The sequence below is a fragment of the Elephas maximus genome, chromosome 1, assembly GCF_024166365.1.
Source record: "Elephas maximus indicus isolate mEleMax1 chromosome 1, mEleMax1 primary haplotype, whole genome shotgun sequence".
Lineage (NCBI taxonomy): Eukaryota > Metazoa > Chordata > Mammalia > Proboscidea > Elephantidae > Elephas > Elephas maximus.
Genome location: NC_064819.1, coordinates 35,454,536 through 35,477,081, shown reverse-complemented (window position 1 = coordinate 35,477,081; position 22,546 = coordinate 35,454,536). Strand labels below are relative to the sequence as shown.

The 22,546-nt window shown below is 41.6% G+C and overlaps 1 protein-coding gene across 1 annotated transcript in view; it reads right to left on the bottom strand.

The window, feature by feature from the left end:
* The window catches only part of GNB4 (G protein subunit beta 4), a 65,450-nt gene extending 49,144 nt beyond the window's left edge, over window positions 1–16,306 (bottom strand). Inside the window, 1 exon segment of the mRNA XM_049882067.1 lies at window positions 16,170–16,306. The gene's annotated coding sequence lies outside the window, so the exon portion shown is untranslated.
* Window positions 16,307–22,546: the final 6,240 nt, after the last annotated feature.

Here is a 22,546-nt window from a genome sequence, read left to right as displayed (position 1 = left end):
TCCTTGTGAGGTTGGAGGAGGTCAGACACCACCCCATGCCATTTTTGCACCATATATCACTTTCTTTTCCTATAATTACTACTTCATTCTCAAAAAAGTTATTGATATAGGTTCACAAATACTAATTACTACAATGCTGTAGCGAAAACACAAGAAAACCTGACAAACTCAGCCACTATAAAAACACCATGCACTTGTAACACCTGCAGACAAAACTACATGATTCAAAGTATCATTGTAATGGGGTAGTAATGACTGCACTGACAAGAACGCTTGAGAATGTTCAAAAAGTAAATCAGCAGAGAGTTTCAGCCTAGTGGATATGCTGGTACATGTAAGCTGGGCTTACGAAAATGTTTTTGTTGTTATAACTAGCTACAGGGTTATTTTTTATAGAAAATAACAAATTTCTACTGAAACACTGCACAAAAACTTTACAGGTGGTCATTTTGGTGTCACCACCTCTAACAATGACACCCAGTGTGGTCCGCCCCCATCAATCCCCTAGTGATGCTACTGGTCTTTGTCTCTTTTCAGCTTCTGTTCTTCAGTCCTTGGCATCTTCACGTGGTGTGGCATCCATCCTGCCCCCATCACTGCTTGTGCTTGTTCTTTTATACCTCAAAAGAGACTGACTTAAGACACATCCTACACTAATATTGCCCCACTAACATAACAAAGAAAACCCATTCCCAAATAAAATTATAACCACAGGCATAGGGGTTAGGATTTATAACACATATTTTTGGGAGACATAACTTAATCCATAACACAGTCCTAAAACGACCTTCTCTAATTAAGACGCACCTCTAGTTTTAATATTCCAATGCTTTGTAACATTAGGAACATAAATTATGACTGTATAAATTACAAATCTTAACCCTTGTTAGCCTCTTTTCTCATATGACTCCAATCAAGCATTCCCACCTTTCTTAGGCAGGGTTCTCTAGAGAAGCAAAACCAGTGAACGGAATATATATATATGTCTTAGTCATCTAGTGCTGCCATGACAGAAATACCACAAGTGGATGGCTTTAACAAAGAGAAATTAATTTTCTCACCGTCTAGTTGGTTACAAGTCTAAATTCAGGGCGTCAGCTCCAGGGGAAGGCCTTCTCTGTCAACTCTGGAGGGAGGTCCTTGTCCTCAATCTTCCCCTGGTCGAGGAGCTTCTCAGGCACAGGGACCCCAAGTCCAACGGATGTGCTCTGCTCCTGGTGCTGCTTTCTTGGTGGCATGAGGTCGCCAACTCTCTGCTTGCCTCCCTTTCATCTCTTTGAGAAATAAAAGGTGGCATAGGCCACACTCTGGGGAAACTCCCTTTACCTTGGATCAGGGAGGTGACCTGAGTAAGGGTGGTGTTACAATCCCACCCTAATCCTCTCAACATAAAATTACAATCACAAAATGGAGAACAACCACACAATACTGGGAATCATAGCTTAACCAAGTTGATACACACATTTTTGGGGGGACACAATTCAATCCATGACTATATACATATAAAAAAATACATATACATATATATAGAAAGAGAGATTACACATCAAGGAAACGGCTCATGCAATTGTAGAGGCTGGAAAGTCCTAAGTCCATGGGTCAGGTATCAGGCTGGAGGCTTCTCATGACTCCCGTAGCTGCAGGGACTGACAAACCCAATATCAGCATGTAAACTGCTAACTCAAGTTCCAAGAACCAGAGGACAGATGATGAGAGCCTTGCTGGAATATCCATTTATATACTGGAGTGGAGGCAGGTCACACTGCAAAGGAAACTCCCTTTCAACTGACTGGCTGCTCCTGGCAGATTTCATCATGGAGTTTATTACATCATTACATAACTGCCAAACCACTGAGAATCATGGCCCAACCAGGCTGACACGCAACCTTAACTTAAACCATCACGCCACCTCTTGGATTTTTTGATATGACCTTGTATAGTTCCTTTCTGTATCACTAAGTCACATAATTTGTTTTCATTTTACCAGAAACAACCCCTTAATTTTACTAGACTTGGTTACACATTACTTTTGATTATATCTAAAAAAAATTAACCTCACCACTAAAGGATGAAATTATGACAACACTGAGGATATCAGAATTTCATTCAACAAATGCTTATGAGCACCTGTTGGCATCATGATCGATGTAGCTTATTTGCTGTCTCGGCTTCATAGAACAAAATATGGCATGTGCAAATAACACTTACGAAAAGGCAACGACAATTTCATGTGTTTATAGCTCTAATAATAGTAAAACAGCTTAAAGTTAGTATCAATAAGTAGAAATAAGATACAGCATTCACTGTCTTTCTCTCACTACAGACTTCATTCTAACAGAAAGCCATAATGCCAAGGTATAAGGTAAAACTTTGGACGTTTTAGTAAGAAGAAAGCAAGTGTACCTATGTGATATGTGATATGATAGTGATCAGAGATGAGCAGACACCTCTGTTATTCCAGGATCATGCTTTATTTACCAAAATATCATATGCTTGCCATCTCTGGTTGAGACTAACAGTTAATTAGTAACCCAGACTAGTTATTTGGGATTCTACCCCATCCCCAACACCCTACTCCCACTACTAATGATCTCAAAAGCCATCGATCAAATGGGGCTTTATGTCCAGCAGGTGGACTGAATGTATATTCAGGATAAACTCTACAGTCACTTTTCCTTGTGTTCGACTGCTCTGATGTTCCTATGAGTGTTTTTATCCAGCAACACTATCACATATGCCAGAGTCGCTCTTCAGCAGCCTCAAGGAAACACACATTACTCCTGGTGCTTCACCAGCACTTCACAACTGTCTCACCATCATCTCTAAACTCTTCATAAATGTTCCCTCACTAAAAGCTTAGCACAGAGCCATGAACAAAATTTACATAGCAAGCTTTCCCCCTCTTTACATCTTAAAGGAAGGAGTCTTTTCTCTCTCTTCCTTTTTTTACATTTGTTTTTCTCCAAAAGCTTCCCTAAGGAGCACATTTAAAAATTAATGAACATTAGCCATTAAAGAAACGCAAGTAAAACTACAATTACAAAATGGTCAAAACGTACGAATGGGCACTTCACTAAAGAAGACATTCAGGTAGCTAACAGATACAAGAGGAGATACGCACGATCACTAGTCATTAAAAACCCAGTGCCATTAGGGAAATGCAAATCAAAACTACAATGAGATTCCATCTCACTCCAACAAGGCTGGCATTAATCAAAAAACACAAAACAATAAATGTTGGAGAGGCTGTGGAGAGGTTGGAACGCTTCTACACTGCTGGTGGGAATATAAAATGGTACAACCACTTTGAAAATCGATTTGGTACTTCCTTAAAAAGCTAGAAACAGAACATCCAATTCAGCAATCCCACTCCTTGGAATATATCCTAGAGAAAAAAGAGCCTTTACACGAACAGATATATGCACACCCATGTTCACTGAGGCACTGTTTACAATCGCAAAAAGATGGAAGCAACCAAGGTGCCTATCAACAGATAAATGGATAAATAAATTATGGTATATTCACACAATGGAATACTACGCATCTATAAAGAACAGTGAGGAATCTGTGAAACATTCATAACATGGAGGAGTCTGGAAGGCATTATGCTGTGTGACATTAAAAAAAAAAAATTGGTTGCAAAAGGACAAATATTGTATAAGACCACTATTATAAGAACTTCAGAAATAGTTTAAACAGAGAAGAAAATACTCTTTGATGGTTACGAGAGGGGGTAGGGAGGGAGAGGGGTATTCACTAATTAAATAGTAGATAAGAACTACTTTAGGTGACCAGAAAGACAACACACAATACAGGCGAGGTCAGCACAACTGGACTAAACCAAAAGGTAAGAAGTTTTCTGAATAAACTGAACACTTCGAAGGCCTGGGTAGCAGGGGCAGGGGTTTGGGGACCATGGTTTCAGGGGACATCTAAGTCAAATGGCATAATAAAATCTATTAAGAAAACATTCTGCTGGGGTCTTAAACGCTAGCAAGCAGCCATCTAAGAGGCATCAATTGGTCTAAACCCACCTGGGTCAAAGAAGAATGAAGAACACCAAGGACACAAGGTAATTACGAGTCCAAGAGACAGAAAGGGACACATAAACCAGAGACTACATCAGCCTGAGACCAGAAGAACTAGATGGTGCCTGGCTACAACTGATGACTGCCCTGACAAGGAACACAACAGAGAATCCCTGAGGGAGCAGGAGAGCAGTGGCATGCAGACCCCAAATTCTTGTAAAATTGGCCTGACTGAGACTAGAAGGACCCCGGTGGTCATGGCCCCCAGACCTTCTGTTATCCCAGGACAGGAACCATTCCCAAAGCCAAAGCCAACTCTTCAGACAGGGATTGGATTGGACACTGGGATAGAAAAAGATGCTGGTGAAGAATGAGCTTCTTGGATCAAGCAGGCACCTGAGACTACGTTGGCATTTCCTATCTGGAGAGGAGATGAGAGGGCAGAGGGGGTTAGAAGCTGGTGGAATGGACACGAAAAGAGAGAGTAGAGGGAGGGAGCAGGCTTTCTCATTAGGGGGGAGCAACTGGGAGTATGTAGCAAGGCATATGTAAGTTTTTGTGTGAGAGACTGACTTGATTTGTAAACTTTCACTTAAAGCACAATAAAAATTAAAAAAATTAATAAACATAATAAAGACCCCTTTTTCATAATTTTAATTCTTGTAGGTAAAGGTTAACACAGAACCATGAAAACAAATACGTGAGCTTTTAAAAAAATTTACATACCATTTTTTTTTTTTTTAGATCATATGGCAAGGGGGGGTCCACTTTAAAAATATACATATTCCCCTCAACAGCTTCCCTCAAGGCGCATTTATTAGGGAATGCCCATAATGCAGATCCTTGTCAACACCTGTCTGCCATGTTCCATGTAATATACATGATTTAATTTACAGAAGTCTAGAATCAGAAAGTACTTTCCTGACCAAAACTGGTCACTATACCATAAGCCTTGTTGTTAACTATCCTAAATGCCATGTTATTAATCCATGTCACGTGCCAGCTGGACAACAAAGCCTCATTCAGCTTAAGTGGCTTTACTGGGTTTTTAACTAAACATTACCAAATAATTAAAGCCCAATTTTCATATGTTTTGGGTGTCTCAGTTATCTAGTGCTGCTATAACAGAAGTACCACAAGTGGATGGCTTTAACAAATGGAAATCTATTCTCTCATAGCCTAGGAGGCTACAAGTCCAAATTCAGGGTGCCAGCTCCAGGGGAAGGCTTTCTCTCTTGGTCGGCTCTGGGAGAAGGTCCTTGTCATCAATCTTCCTGGGCAGAGGAGCTTCTCAGCGGAGGGACCCTGGGTCCAAAGGATGCATTATTCTCTTGGCTCTTGTTTCTTGGTGGCATGAGGCCTCCTATTAAGCTACGTAACAAACAGGACACGGTGCTTTGTTTTTACGCCTGGATTCCGAAGTGACACTATTTTCTAAGATGTTCATGTCAAAAAAAAAAAAAAAAAAGCCTTAGCCTAAATAAATAAATAAAAGCAGCATTTCTTCTTGAAGCGCGGAGAAGGACGACCTTCTGTTCCAGTCCTCTCAAGTTTGATTAGCACCACCTGAAATAAGTTTATTGTTTCAAAATTTGCTCTTTATTCTCTGTCGTCTTCAGCTGTCTTCCTCTCCCCATAAAGACAGAACCTAGAGAGACAGTATTAACTAAACCCCTCCCAGAAGAAGTAATCATCACACTTCTGCTTAAGAATTGACTCCTCTGTTAAAAGGCAATTTTGAAACATTTGGAAAATTAAAACAACAAATTAAGGAAACAGAATAGTTTAATTACGACACTTGAGCTATGTTTTAAGTTTTGATAGGAGGTTCCATGGCATTGCATTATGTGTATCATCTTAGAAAGACAACGTAGTTTAGGAATTAGTATGATATAAAATAATTAGCCTGGATAAAATTATTACCGTATTCTAAACACAATATAGTAATATGCTATAGGGTCGCTATGAGTCGGCAATGGGTTTTTTTCTGTTTTATATTCAAAACGGCTCTTTGTTTAATGCCACCCTAGTTTTGGGGTCTGATTCAGATTTGACACATCAGCGAAGCATAAAGAATTTTAAATGTCTATAAAGTCTGAAAAGGAAACTTCTTTGATTAGTTAGCTCTGTATACAAAAGAAAGAAAAAAATTATTTTTCTCTTTCCACAGAATTTCTTTTAAAGAAAGGCTCAATGTGGTTGGTTTAGAGCTCCATCTCATTTAATATTTCCATCGGTGATTTATAAAGATGGAATTTTTAAAATTAGTTGATTGCACCAATATGGTCCAGGCTGCTTGCATCTTGGCTCACAGGAACAAAATTAAGCTCAAATTAACTAAGCACAAGATAAAAACCAGCAGTAGGGATAAAAGGTTAATTTTCTTAAAGAAGTAAAGGAGGTACTTGGGACATAAGATACTCAAGAACCATGTTTTACCTGGTAGACTTGTTAAAATACAGATCTCTGCCCTTCCCCATCATACCCTATCACTCCAATTTATGATTTAGTAGGTCTGGGGTCAAGTCTGACAATTCGCATTTCTATTAAGTTCTAGGGGACATTGGTGGTAGAGTGGTAAAATCCACCCTTCCATGAGGACGACCTGAGTTTGACTCTCGCCCAATGCACTGCGTGCACGGCCATTATCCCTGTCAGTGAAGGCTTGCACGTTGCTATGATGCTGAACAGGTTTCAGTGAAGCTTCCAGACCAAGACAGACCAGGAAGAAAGGCCTGACAATCCACCTCTAAAACTTGTTTTTGTTGTTAGGGACTGTCTTAGACTGGGTTCTCTAGAGAAGCAAAACCAGTAAAGCCTATAAATATATATACTTGTTGTTATTAGGTGCCATCCAGTGGTTCCGACTCATAGCTACCCCCCATGTACAACAGAAAGAAACACTGTCCAGTCCTGTGCCATCCTCTCAGTCTTTGTTATTCTTAAGCCCATTGATGTGGCCACTGTATCCATCTATCTCATTGAGGGTATTTTTCTTTTTTGCTGACTCTCTTCTTTACCAAGCATGATGTCCTTCTCCAGTGACTGATCCCTCCTGATAACATGTCCAAAGTACATGAGATGCAGTCTTGCCATCCTCGCTTCTAAGGAGCATTCTGGCTGTACTTCTTCCCAGACAGATTTGTTCATTCTTTCAGCAGTCAGTGTTATATTCAATATTCTTTGCCAACACCATAATTCAAATGTATCAATTCTTCAGTCTTTGTTAGTCATTGTCCAGCTTTCCCATGCCTATTAAGCAATTGAAAACACCATGACTTGGGTCAGGCACACCTTAGTCCTTAAAGTGACATCTTTGCTTTTTAACACTTTAAAGAGGTCTTTTGCAGCAGATTTGCCCAATGCAATAGGTCATTTGATTTCTTGACTGCTGCTTTCATGGGCATTGATTGTGGCTCCAAGTAAAATGAAATCCTTGACACCCTCAATCTTTTCTTTGTTTATCATTAGGATTTTTCTTTTCTTTATATTGAGGTATAATCCACACTGAAGGCTGTAGTCTTTGATCTTCACCAGTAAATGCTTCAAGTCTTCTTCACTTTTAGCAAGCAAAGTTGTGTCATCTGCATAATGCTGGTTGTTAACGAGCCTTCCTCCAATCCTGATGCCCTGTTCTTCTTCATATAGTCCAGCTTCTCGGGTTATTTGCTCAGCACACAGATTGAATAAGTATGGTGAAAGAATACAACCCTGACACATACCTTTCCTGACTTTAAACCATGCAGTATTTACTTGTTCTGTTCAAACGGCTGTCTCTTGATCTAGGTACAGGTTCCTCATGAGCACAATTAAGTATTCTGGAATTCCCATTCTTTGCAATGTTATCCATAATTTGTTATGATCTACACAGTCCAATGCCTTTGCATGGTCAATAAAACACAGGTAAACATCCTTCTGCTTTTCTCTGCTTTCAGCCAGGATTCATCTGACATCAGCAATGATATCCCTGGTTCCGCGTCCTCTTTTGAATCCACTTTGAATTTCTGGCAGTTCCCTGTCAATGTACTGTTGCAGGCACTTTTGAATGCTCTTCACCAAAATTTTACTTCCATGTGATATTAATGATATTGTTCGATAATTTTCAGATTTGGTTGGATCACCATTCTTTGGAATAGGCACAGATATGGACCTCTTCTAGTCCATATGTAGAGAGATTTATATTAAGGAAATGGCTCATGTGGTTGTAAAGGCTGGAATGTCCTAAGTCCATGCATGGGTCAGGATAGAGGTTTCTCCAGATTCACGTGGCCGCAGGGGCTGGAGAACCCGAGATCGCAGGTCAGAGAACAGGGCTCTTGCTCACACGCTGTGAAGATAGACAAACCCCAAGATCAGCAGGCAAGACCATATGAAAGCTGCTAGCTCAAGTCCCAAGAACTGGAGATCAGATGAACAGGAGTCAGTTGCAGGACTGAGAGTAAGCAAAAGCCCCTGAGCCTTGCCAGAATGTCCACTTATACTCGATGCAGGCCACACACCCAAGAAAATTCCCTTTCAACTGACCGGCTACTCACAGCAGATTCCATCAGCGAGGCGATCACATTATATCGAATCTCATCACGGAAGTCATCACAACATCATACAACTGCCAAACTACATCATAACTGCCAAACCACTGAGAATCATGGCCCAACCAAGTTGACACACAACCTTAACCATCACAGGTAAAGGTGTTTAGGTGGGGAATTCAGAGTAAAAAAGGGAGTTAAGCCATAGCTAAACATTACCAAAGCAAAAATATCCAAAATCCTACATACAAGCCTAGAGGTTATGTGTTCCCAAAGTAGCGCTCTCACTTTTTGGAACAGATTCTGTTAACTCTATAGCTGAAAATACGTACAAGTTAGATGACACCCCCCCACCCCCCCCCCCCCCAAAAAAACCCAAATCTGTTGCTGTCGAGTTGATTGTAATTCACAGCGACCCAACAGCACAGGGTATAACTGCCTCACAGGGTTTCCAAGGCTGTAATCCTTACGGAAGCAGACCGCCATGTCTTTCCCTCACAGAGCAGCTGGAGGGTTTGAACCGCTGACCTTTTTGGTTATCAGCTGAGTACTTAATCACTGTGCCACCAGAGTTCCTTTTTCATGGATTAGGAGGAATAAAGTCTATCTGGAATGGATTCAGAAGAAAATGACAGATAAGAAGTAGAAATACTGTAGTCTATGTGGAATGTTTAAAAAAAAAATTTTTTTTTAATACAAAGTAGCTTTATTTTTTTCCACTATCAAGAATACAGTTTATTTACTGCAGTTCATCAATTCAATGATTTCCACATGTACAATCCAGTGACACTGATTACATTCTTCATGTTATACAACGTTTGTTGCTATCTTTTTCCACATTTATTCCACCACTATTAACAAACCCAACGCCTCCTAAGCAAATTCTCCTTCTTTTCCCCTCCCTCCATCCCTGGTAACCACTAACAATCTTTGGTTTCTATATATTTGTTTATAAGTGAGATCAGACAGTATTTGTGCTTTTGCAACTGACTCATTTTACTCAGCAAAATGTTTTCTAGCTTCTTCCATGTCATGGCATGCATTGGGACTTCATCTCTCTTTGTGGCTTTGTAATATTCCATTTTATGTACGGGTGTTCGTCCCTTAACGTCCACAATATGTTCTTTGAAATAGGACATTACTTGATTTGAACATTGTGCAAATACCATATTGTATACAGGGGAGGCATGCAGGACAATCATCAGTCAGGCCCAGGACCTATGTGGCTGCTGCACCCAGGGACTACATGAAAACTGTGGCTCCACCACGTACTAAAGCTATCCAGCCGGCAGCCTCCGGGCCCCACCTTGCTTGCTGACTCTCTCCCCTGCCTTCCCCATCTCCCCTAATGGGCTTTAAACTCTTCCAGCCCCATCCACCTCTGCCCGGAACACTGGGCAGCCAACACCATGGAAGGAGCTAGGGTCCTCAAGTGCAGGGCACCCAGCCAGAGTAGGGCAGCAGCCCCAACAGTGCATCCCCCTTGGCTGCTCCAGGCAGTGTCTGCATGATCCCTGCCTGAGGCCGGCACAGTGGGACAGGCAGCCATGGGTGGGTACCACAGCCCCCTCCCCTTGCCACCCTAGGACAAGGGCAGACACAGACAGGAGAGCTAGTGAGAGATCTGATCTCCCTACTTAGCAAAGTACGTCCACTACATCCTGTTCTTAGATGGGGATAATCTTATGGGACCACAGATGTATGTCTGTTGGATGCTGCCTGGATGTTCAGCAATGCATACCTGTGTATGCCACATTTTGCTTGTCCACTCATCCATTGATGGACATTCGGGTTACTTCTACCATTTGGCCTTTGTGGAAGGTGATGCAATGAAGACTGGCACAGAAATGTTTGTGTTGCTGCTTTCCCTTCTTCTGGGTGTATACCTAGGATTGGGACTGCTGGGTCACATAGAAGTTCTATGTTCAATTTCTGAGGAACTACCAAACTGTTTCCCAGTGGCTGCACCATTTTGTATTCCTACCAGCAATGGGTCAGAGTTCCAGTTTCTCCACAACCTCACCAACACCTATTGTTTTCCTTTTTTTTCTTCATCACTGTCATTCTAACAGAGATGACTGGTATCTCACTCTGGTTTTTGGTTTTGATGTGTGTCTCCCTAAAGGCTAAGGACCTTGGGCATCTTTTCAAGTGCTTGTTAGCCATTTGAATATCCTCTTTGGTGTAATGTGTGTTCAAGTCCTCTGCCCATTTTTTTGACTGAGTTGTTTGTCTTTTTGTTGTTAAGTTGTAGAAGTTTTTTAATACATTTTGGGTATTAGACCCTTATCAGATACATGGTTCCAGGAGATTTTCTCCCAATCTGTAGGCTGTCTCTTCACTTTGTTGATAGAGCTTTATTATCTTTTGAAGTTTTACTTTTAACTTTTTATTTTTAAAACTTTTAAACTTAAAAAAAAAAGTATTACACTGAATGCTCTTAGAACTTTCACCTAGATTCATCGATTTTAACTTTGCCATGTATTTTTTAGAGTAAATTGAAACTATCTTGGCCCTTTATTCTTCAAAAGCTCACTGTGTATCTTCAAAGAACAAGGACATTCTCTAAGATAATCATAGTACAATTATCAAATTCAGGAACTTAAACTTCAGTAAACCCCGCCCAAAAAAGAAATCCCAACCCATTGCCGTCAAGTCAATTTTGACTCTTAGTGACCCTGAAGGACAGAGAAGAATTGCCCCATAGGGTTTCCAAGGCTGTAATCTTTACAGAAGCAGATTGCCACATCTTTCTTTTGCAGGGTGGCTGGTGGGTTTAAGCCTCCAACCTTTTCGGTCAGCAGCTGACCTCTTAACCACTGTACCACCATAGCTCCTCTAATCTTCAACACATACTCAAATTTCACCAACCATCTCAATAATACTTTAGTAAAGTATTATAACGAAATGTGCAAAGATCTGGAGTTAGAAAACCAAAAGGGAAGAACATGCTTGGCATTTCTCAAGCTGAAGGAACTGAAGAAAAATTTCAAGCCTCAAGTTGCAACAGGGAAGGATTCTATAGGGAAAATATTAAATGACCCTGGAAACATCTAGAGAAGATGGAAGGAATACATAGAGGCACTGTACCAAAAAGAACTGATCGATGTTCAACCATTTCAGAAGGTAGCATATGATCAGGAACCTATGGTACTGAAGGAAGAGGTCCAAGCTGCACTGAAGGCATTGGCGAATTGGCGAAAACAAGGCTCCAGGAATTGACAGAATACCAATTGAGATGTTTCAACAAATGGATGCAATGCTGGAAGTGCTCACTTGTATATGCCAAGACATTTGGAAGACAGCTACTTGGCCAGCCAACTGGAAGAGATCACCATTCCAAAGAAAGGTGATCCAACGGAACAGGGACATTATCAAACAATATCATTAATGTCACACACGTAATATTTTGCTGAAGAACATTCAAAAGTTGGTTACAGCAGTACATCAACAGAGAACTGCCAGAAATTCAAGCCAGATTCAGAAGAGGATGTAGAACACGAGATATCATTGCTGATGTCAGATGGATCTCGGCTTAAAGCAGAGAGTACCAGAAAGATATATTTACCTGTGTTTTATTGACTATGCAAAAGCATTTGACTATGTGGGTGATAACAAATTATAGATAATATTGCAAAGAATGGGAATTCCAGAACACTTAATTGGGCTCATGAGGAACCTGTACTTAGACCAAGAAGCAGTTGTCATGGATTGAATTTTGTCCCCCCAAAATATCTGTCAACTTGGTTAGGCCACAATTCCCAGTATTGGGTGACTGTCCACCATTTTGTCATCTGTGATTTTTCCATGTGTCGTAAATTCTACTGCTATGACGTTAATAAGGTGGAAATAGTGGCAGTTATGGTAATGAGGCAGGACTCAATCTACAAAATTAGGTTGTATATTAAATCAATCCCTTTCGAGATATAAAAGAGAGAAGCAAGCAGAGAGACATGGGGACCTCATACTACCAGGAAAGTAGAGCCAGGAGTGCTTGCCCTTTGGACCCAGTGTCCCTGTGCTGAGAAGCTTCTAGAGCAGGGGAAGATTGGTGACAATGACCTTCTCCCAGGGCTGACAGGACAGAAAGCCTTCCCTTGGAGCTGGGACCCTGAATTCAGACTTTTAGCTTCTTAGACTGTGAGAGAATAGATTTATCTTTGTTAAAGCCATCCACTTGCATTTCTGTTACAGCAGCACTAGATAACTAAAACAGCAGTTGTTTGAACAAAACAAGGAGATACTGTGCGGTTTAAAGTTAAGAAAGTTGTGCATCAGAGTTGTACCCTTACGCCACACTTATTCAATCTGTATGCCAAGCAAATCAGAAGAAGGGGGCATCAGGACAGGAGGAAGACTCATTAACAACCTGCGTTATGTAAATGACACAACCTTGCTTGCTGAAAGTGAAGAGGACTTAAAGCACTTACTGATGGAGATCAAAGACTACAGCCTTAAGTATGGATTGAGCCTCAACATGAAACAAAAATCCTCACAACTGGACCAATAAGCAACATCATGATAAACAGAGAAAAGATTGAAGTTGCCAAGAATTTCATTTTACTTGGATCCACAAATCAATAGCCATGGAAGCAGCTGTCAAGAAATCAAATGACCCATTACATTGGGCAAATCTCCTGCAAAGGACCTCTTTAAAGTGTTAAAAAGCAAAGATGTGCCTGACCAAAGCCATGGTGTTTTCAGTTGCTTTATATGCATCTGAAAGCTAGACAATGAATAAGGAAGACCAAAGATAAATAGAATAATGTATAGCATGGCGTCTAGCCCAGAACAGATGCACAGTAGTTGCCTTAATAAATGGAGATTAAGCTAATGAGCAAGGTAAAGAAAACTAGTAACAGCTAGTTATGTCAATAACATACCTGAAAGGATCAGAGAAATCACACCATCTCAGGCAGTATTTGGTAAGTGCAGAAAAATGTTCAACATTTAGTTCCAATTCTTTTTTTTTAGTTCCAATTCTTAATTTTCAAATTGCCCAGAGTCTATTTTTAAAGCAGAAAAGTATGTGCTGACATACTTAAGTGCCAACGATTTAAAAGAAACCAATTCTACAAGTTAAGACCAACAACTTGGAATAATCTCTTAAATACAGCCTGTGGCTCACAAAGAGATAAACCTAAACGTATCACAAGCCATCTTAACCAATTTTACACTTTCATAAACATGTATACACAAAAGGGTTGCTAGTGTTGTTCAATAAAATATTTTAAAAATTTCTATTTTAGTTTCAAATTCATCTACAACAAAAATGCAACATGGAAAACCTTGAAATAACTTGTAAAAGAGAAGTTCATAAAGCCTTTTTTAATCAGGACTAGATGACTGAATAAAACTCAGTTTTTACTGAATTAAACTGGTCTTTTTACCTGCCTGCCCAGGGTTCCCTATTTAATTAACAGAATCAACCCAGAGTGCTCACAAGTGCTATCATTAAACTCTTTCAATTGCTTAGCTACCGTGGAAACATAGAAGAATGTTTTCTCTGGGTCAAGGTCAAGATGTAAAAGCAATGCACTCCGAAAACAGAATGCCAACATAGGTACATTTTGTGTATAATGGGCCCAGAAAATATCTCTTTATGACAAAGGTGTGATATCAATGTTTTGAGAGAGCCTTACAATTAACCTTATCTGAAATTCCTGAGTAACTTAAACAGTTCTTGGTTAAGCATGCAATTCTGAGAATAATAATCCTGGTGTCAAATGTCCATCATAAATCTGGTCCCTAACTATAGGGTTGCTATGAGTCAGAATCGATTCGACAGCAGTGGATTTCGTTTCGTTTTTTAACCTCCCTTAGAGATACTTCTCATTAAACATAAACTTTTATGACATGTCATCCTGTAACTATAATTTGTAATCTCTGTAATTTCTGTAACTTCAATAACTCATTCTTAGTCCCCTTATCTCACTAACCACCAATCAAAATAGTACAATCCCTATTCTTTGTCTAAACCCTATAAAAAGATTTGTTTAATTATTGAGACTTGAACTCCTGGTTTTATCTTTATGAGCCCAGCTGTTGCCAGTCCAGACTGCTTTTAAAACCCTTAATAAACCTCTCTGTTTTTCTCTAAAGCAGTGCTGGAGTTTCTCTCCAACAGACTTTTAACCAAATACAAAAACAACAAACTTTCAGAACCTAAGATCACTGATAAATCAAAACCCTCACACTGAAGAGTCTTATAAATGCTCAAAGGGTCTCAAAGCATACAATTTTAAATGTAGAGAACCATCCTTTTCCTCGACAACTAAAAATGGCTTTCCGTTCATCTTAACTAAGCAGTGTGAACTCTATCTCAGTTGTAGACGATGTACCTACAAGTCAGAATCTCAGTTTGCCACATTGAGATGCACTGCTATTAAAACGTTCTAATCAACAAATTAAATTCCAAACTACTAAGGTAAACTCCCCCAAAACCAAATCCAACTCCTAGCGACTTTACAGGAAAGAGCAGAACTGCCCCATAGGGTTTGCAAGGAGCCGGCTGGTGGATTCAAACTGTTGACCTTTTGGTTAGCAGCTGATCTCTTAACCACTGCGCCATCAGGGCTCAGGAAAGCTCCCCAGTAGAGTGCTAACCCATACACTGAGCTATTATTCAGAATTTGGACAATGGGTTTGGGTTTTGGGTTTTAAGGCAAAGACAGACATAGCCTCATCCTTTGCTAAAAGAAAAAGAAAAAAAGTGGGAGAAAAGAGAAAGGGATGCAAAACAGCAAAGCTCTGCTTCTATAAACAAATGAAAGCCTGTTTTTAACCTTTTGGATATTAAATCTTCGCTTATCAAACAGCAGTAACTATCGAAGTATAGAAGCCCTGGTGGCGCAGTGCTTAAGGCTCGGCTGCGAACCAAAAGGTGGGCAGTTCCAATCTACCAGCCGCTCCCCAGAAACCCCATGGGGCAGTTGTGCTCTGTTCTACAGGGTCGCTAGGAGTCCGAATCCACTTGACAACAACTTTTTTTTTTTTAATCTAATATCAGGCGGTCATTTGTGTTCTCAAGCAGAAAAAGAATGTGGAGAGAAGAGGAAAGCACTTTGTCATGCATCGAATTCTGCAGTATTCAAAATCCATTAATTTCCTCCCAAAACGCTGGACATCATTTCTAAAATATTAATCTGACACGTTTCGCTCTAGCATCCCTAGCACTCAACGCATAACTTCAGAAGCGTTCTCAACGGTCTCCACCCGATAACCTTTCTAGACAATCTCCAATAACCGCTACTTCAGCGGCAGCACTAGCTGGGGCTCTCCGTCCCCGGGGAGACTGGGGGTCAGGAGCGAAGAGGAACCCAACCGGTCCATCAAGCAGCGGCCAGAGCGGCCCAGGAGTACCCGAGGCGGCTGCCGAGGAGCCGGTCCTCGTGCCGGCGCAGAGCGCGGCCGGGCACGCCCGCCCCGTCCTTCCGGGGAGGTCTGCCGCCCGGCGCCCCGTCCCCAAGGCAGGAGGCGCCGGGCGGACCTTGGCCGGCGCCGGGGCCGGGTTTCACCGGGGGGGTGGTCCCGCGGCGCCTCATGCCCCCTGCGGGAAGCTGAGGCCCCCTCGAGGGGCGCACCGACGAGCCACAGCCTGCGCTCGCCCTACCTCAAAGGCGCTCGGGCCGCGTCGACCGGGCGCTGCTTGGGTCCCTGGCGCTCACCAGCCCTCGCGCGCGGAGTCCCCGTGCAGAGCCGGGCAGGAGCAGAGCCGCCGAGATGGCCGACCACGCCCAGGCCCGCGCTGCCCAGCGGCCAAGTCGGCGGCGCGGCGGGGGCGCGGCGGGGGCGCGGCGGGGGCGCGGCGGGGGCGCGGCGGGGGCGCGGCGGGGGCGCGCGCGGCGAGGAGTGCGCGCCACAGAGTCGGGGGCGAAGGGAGCGGGCTTCGCGCGGAGCTTCTGCTTCCTATTTTCTCTCTGGTTTCCTGCTAAAAGGAGAACACCACCAATTCCCGGGCAGTTTCGGTTTCTTGGTGGGGCGCCCGAACCCCTGAGCACACTTCTCAGGAGCACCTGTCTAGAAGAGTGGTCAGTTTCCTTCTTGGCTCCGCACGGGCATCAGTTTGCTGGTGGGCTGAGTTAAAGACTCCAAGGTTCCATTTAGATTTAACATTCCAGAACTGTAAACCTAGGAGAGTAAACTGAAGGCCAGTGTCATACACAATTGCGCCGCAGGCCCAGCTCTACCATCACTAGTTGTGTGATGACCACGTACCGTCTCAGGGCCTCAGTTTCTTCAGCGGTAAAAGCCTGCCTCATAAAGATTCTAAAAATACTAAATGAAATAACGTTTGCGCAGAGCCCGTCTCTAAATAAGTGATCAATATTCGGAAGTTATTGTTGCTGTTGTCACTGTTGAAACCCGAGGCCTTCCAGATAACCCCACCAAGCCGCACATCTCCGCATGAGTTCGATACCATATGCATCTCAATTGAGGACACGATTTCACATTTCTCCGGGTTTTTCATGCTTAAAATGTCATAAAATAAATGGATCTATCCAATTTCGTCCCTCTGAAGTCAATAGCACCCGAGAGCAGTTTTCCTCTCCCCACTCCATCTTTTTGCTGAGTTAATTCCAGTTTGACAGACTGTTGCTATAGCACTCCTTCTCTGACGTCAAACAATTTAAAGAAACAGCCCTAGGAAAGGAAAACTGCAGAGGCGTTTCGGTGCCGAAGGAAGGTTTCAACACACCATTCGAGAACCTTAACACCCCCGCAGCCTTCCATTTCTTCTTCAGCCGCTTCCCACCATCACCTGGAATAAATCTATTAGTACTTTTGATAAGCACACCCCAATTACACCGGTTGAGTTAGTGTGGACCTTTTGTTTAAAAGCCAGACCCTGACAAAAAAAGCGAAAAAAGTGGTTCTAGGATGATGAAATTATGGGCGGTTACCCCCTCCCCAAATTTTCATTTTCCCTAATATTGGGTGCTTTTTTTTTTTTTTTTTCTATTGAGAAGGAGGAGAAATGCCAACTCTCCTACTTACCAAGGAGTCAGAAAAGTTTGTTGGGAGTTGGAAGAGCAAGTGGTCTGCGTCTGTAATTGTTTATATGCTTTAATGATTAAATCCTGAGCTTCATCACTGTCATTTTTAGGAGTAAGCAAAGGGAAATTGTTATTTGATGATCATCTACTATGTGCCAGGCTCTCTGCTTTCTCATATAGTATTTGATCCTCACAATGACCTTAGGTTTTATTCCCATTTTATGGATAGGGAAATGGAGGCTCAGTGAGATCAGGTAATTTAGCTAGAGTCACATAGGGAGTGACAGAGCCTTACCTGGAACCCAGTTGGAGTGACTCCAGAGCTCTTTTTTTTTTTTTTAGGTTATTTTCTGTCTGGTTCCAGTGCATTAGCACTTAGCAGATACTATTGGGCTTTGAGAGGTGGCTGGGTTAAGATTATTTGTTGAAAAACAAGTTTCTATTATTCAGGAAAACCTAATGGAAAGCACCGGGATATTCTATTCCAGAAAAGATTAAGGGAATTACAAATTAGCATCTTTTAAAAATGCAAAAACTGGCAAAATATCAAAGCCGTATCTTCTTAAGACAATTTCTAGATAAAGACATCAAAAACCTGAACAATTGTTAAAAGAACCTTACTTATCTTTTTTGAATATTTGAAAATAAAGTACACATACCAATCACTTCTAAAACTGGATACAGACAGAGAAATTATTAGAAGAATAAAGTTCTAGTACAAAAAGGAAAGTTTAAGTATTATCTAATGTACTTCCAAGAATATTATATTTCTGTTTTGCTACATCTGCTGCATATTTTTCTGAAACAAACACTCACTTGTTAAAGAAAAAACCCATACTGCAAATCTGAAAGTGAAGCTGATGAAAAGAATTTCATTATCAGGAAAAATTTCCTAAGAGCACAGTAATGCATCTAAGTGATCCTGCAATTAGTATGTTTCACAAAGATAGTGTAGACCTTGTAGAAAAGAAGAAGAGAGAGGTGCTATTAACATCTGAAGCCTGCTACTTTGTGTAGACAATTGCAGTGATGTATTCTGCTTTTAGTAACTGAGCCCAATTTTCTCCTATGTGGGTGCCACTGGCTGATATTTGGATTTCTAACTTGCTAGGCCCACGTTCTCAAATCCTATCCTATTCAGAGTGGATGGTGGGGTTCTGCCAGAGAAGCTTTGAAGACAAAATCTCTGCCTATTTCATCCTTGTATCCCCCATGGTGTTTAACAGAATACTTTGCACATGCCAGGTACTCAGCAGACACAGGAATGAATGAATGTACTTGTTTTACTATAATCACCCTCATACCTAACAGCGCCCCTCCCCACAAGCCAGAATCATAGCAGGGGAAAGTGATTATTGTTTCTCTGGGCGTTGAACAGCAGCTGCTTACGCAGGGTGTTTTTGCTTTCCTATGATCAAGTTCTGAGAAACTCTGCTCTTTGTTCTATATTAGATGAATCTGAATCTTGTTCTCAATGAGCTGCTCTATAAACCACAGTGCCATATATTTATAACTCCTGCTTTAAAATTGTACCCTAGAAATGGTCTTTTTTGTGAGCCTACCCTACTCAGAAAATGCCAAGCGCACTATAAATAATGGAACCATACAGGTGTACAATATCCCAATACTGCCCTGTATGTAAGAAGCCTGGTGGTGCAGTGATTAAGCGTTTGCCTGCTAACCAAAAGGTTGGCTGTTCGAACCCACCCAGCTGCTCCATGGGAAAAAGACCTGGCAATCTGCTGTCATAAAGGAAACCCTATAGGGCAGTTCTACTCTGTCACCATGAGTTGAAAATCAGCTTGACAGCACCTAACAACAACAGCCCTGAATGTGTTGCCTCCCAGTTCTGCTGTGTTCAGAAGCCAAAATCACGTACACACAACATTAGAACTAAAGTATATTTTCTTCCAACTACAACAAGGTAAGTTTAAAACTATTAAATGGAAATTGTCTAATAGGATCTGCAGCAGAGTTCCCCCAGGATGTGAGAAGCAGTTCCTTAGTAGACTCTGTAAGAAATAAGTTTTTGTGCCATTTAAGACAAATGCGCTTGATACCAAAACCAAACCCATTGCCATAAAATCACTTCTGACTCATAGTGACCCAATAGGACAGAGTAGCGCTGCCCTATATGGTTTCCAATGAGCAGCTGGTGGATTCAAGCCACCGACCTTCTGGTTAGCAGCTGAATCTTAGCCACTACACCACCAGGGCCCCTGATACAGGGCCCATTAACCTGTTGCATCAATTCGGATTCATAGTGACCCTATAGGACTGAGTAGAATTGCCCCATATAATTTGCAAGGAGTGCCTGGTGGATTCAAACTGCCGACCTTTTGGTTAGCAGCAGTAGCACTTAACCACCATGGCACCAGGGTTCAGGGCAGTCATATCTAAAATCTTCCTTCTTGATCACTCACACACAATGCATTTACTTACAAATGCATTCACAGCTTACCTTTCTGAATCCACTTTTTAGTGTATTCCTCTGATACTCCTGAAACAAATCAATTATAGCTCTGGCACCTTTCTGCTCGTTAGCCATTGCAACTAGAGTCTATCATCAATAATCGCCTCAGTGATCTCAGGAGAGTTCTGTACTTAGCTAATGACGTGAGGGAGGAAGTAGAAGCACCAGACTTATATTTGTTACTCTGTGTTCTGTGGCTCAGGTCCCTGGAATCTATTACTGGGAAGGGGCATGGCAAAGTAGAAAGAATACTAACCTGCACATCAGAAGATCAGATTTAGAGCTTTGGCTCTGGTGCTGTCTGTGTGATCTTGAGGAGATCACACCTGACTGCATTCTGTCTGAATCAGTTATATAAAGTGAGGGTGCTGGCTTCTGTAAAGTGAGGATTGGCAAATATGCATCATTGGTGTCATTGCTCAATTCCATGCCCAGTGGATGACTTCACTCATCAGTTATTGTCCTCTTTCCCTCTAAACCTCATCCCAACCCAAGAATCCTTCTGAAAACTACATTCTAGGAAGGCACTCTGATCAGTTTGTGTTGATGGGTAAAAACTTTTTATTAGTTATCTATTGCTGTGTAACAAGCTGTCTGAATATTTAATAGATTAGAACAACTCCATCATCAATTTTGCTCGTGAATATGCGATTTGGGCAAGGGTTGGCAGACATGCTCTTCTCTGCTTCCTGCAGTGGCAGCTAGTTTGACTCAAAATGGCTGTCTTGTATGGCTGGTGGTGCTGGCTACCAACTGGAAGAACAACCAGGGCTGTGGGTGGAGACCTCAGTTCCTCTCACATCGGCCTTTCCATGGGCTGCTTAGACTTCCTCACACTCTAGCGGCTGGGTTCTAAGTGCAAATGTCGCAACAGAGCAAGGAGGAAATGTGTGGCATTTTTGTGACTTAGCTTCCGAAATCACATAACGTATGTAACTTCCACCATACGCTCTGGGTCACAAATGCAAGGAGAAGGGACATAGGCTCCCCCTCTTGTTGGGGAAGCAACAACGTTCTAGAAGGGTATGTAGGCCAGGACATAGTGCTGCAGCCACCTTTGGAAATACAATTTCTATTCATGAAGCCTGGATAAATCCGCAAGAGTCTAACCATCTAAAATTCTATTTTTCCATTCTTTCCTCCCATATAGCATTGGTTTTGTTAATATATGTTAATATGCTTTGTACAGAAGATATTTTAAACAATGGGAAACACCTTGCTTTCCTTCCTAGTTTGTTTTTTTCTTTTTTTGGCTTTGCTTTCCTTTATAAAAATTGTTTAAATTATTATACTATGAAATTATTATACAGTTCTACAATTTTAAACATATGTGGTGCAAATGGCTAAGTGCTTGGCTACTAACTGAAAAGTTGGCAGTTCAAATCCACCCAGAGGCACCTTAGAAGAAAAGCCTGGTGACCTACCTCTGAAGTCACAACCTTTGAAAACTCTATTGAGTAGCTCTACTCTGAAACACATGGGGTTGCCATGAGTCTGAATCAACTTAGTAACAACTGGTTAATGGGTTAGAGATTCATGTAGCCGTCACCACAATCAGGATACAGCACAGTTCCATCACCCCAAAAAACTTCCTCATGCTATCCCTTTATAGTTACCTCTCTCTGCTCCCCTAAACCCTAACAATTATCGATCTGTCCTCCATTCCTGCAGTTTTGTCTTTTTCAAGAATGCCATATAAATGGAATCATACAGTATTTAACCTTTGGAGACTGGGTTCTTTCATTCAGCATGATGCCTCTGTTCCCTCTTACTGCTGAGTGGTGTTCCACAGTTTATCCATCCATTCACCCATGAAAGAACATTATGAGTGTTTTCCAATTTTTGGTAATATTGAATAGAGTTGCTATAAACATGGCTGTACAGGTTTTTATGTGAATGTAAGTTTTCATTTCTCTAGGGTAGATACCCAGAAGTGGGATTGTTGCGTTACATGTATGTGTAATGTATGTTTAACTACACAAGAAACTGCTGAACCATTTTCCAGAGTGACTGGGCCATTTTGCATTCCCGTAAGCACTGTATGAGAGCTCCAGTTGCTCTATATTCTCACCACCACTTGTCATTTCTTTTTAGTTTTTGCCATTCAGTTATGCCTGTAGTGGTATCTCATCATGAGGTCTTTGTATCTTATCATGAGGTCTTTGTATCTTCCTCACTATCACACGTGGACATTGCCTCTTGCCTTTCTCTGTCCTGATCTGGTCTCTATATTTCTGTCAAATTAATTTTCCTAAAGCATAGTACAGATGACATTGCTCTTTTGGCTTAAAGAACCGACAAAAGCTTCCAATTATTCCCTGAATTGAATATATTCCCTTGCCCTGGCATGCAAGGCTTTATGTGATCTGACCCCCGTGTAACTTTCTAGGTCCATCTTTTACTACTCTATTTTCCACCCCACCTAGTCCTTTTGTTTCAGTCCTTTTGCTTGTCTGAGAGTAGGTTCTTTGCCCTCTCATCTTTGCTAGTGTTATTCTCAGAGTTGGCTCATCCGTCCTT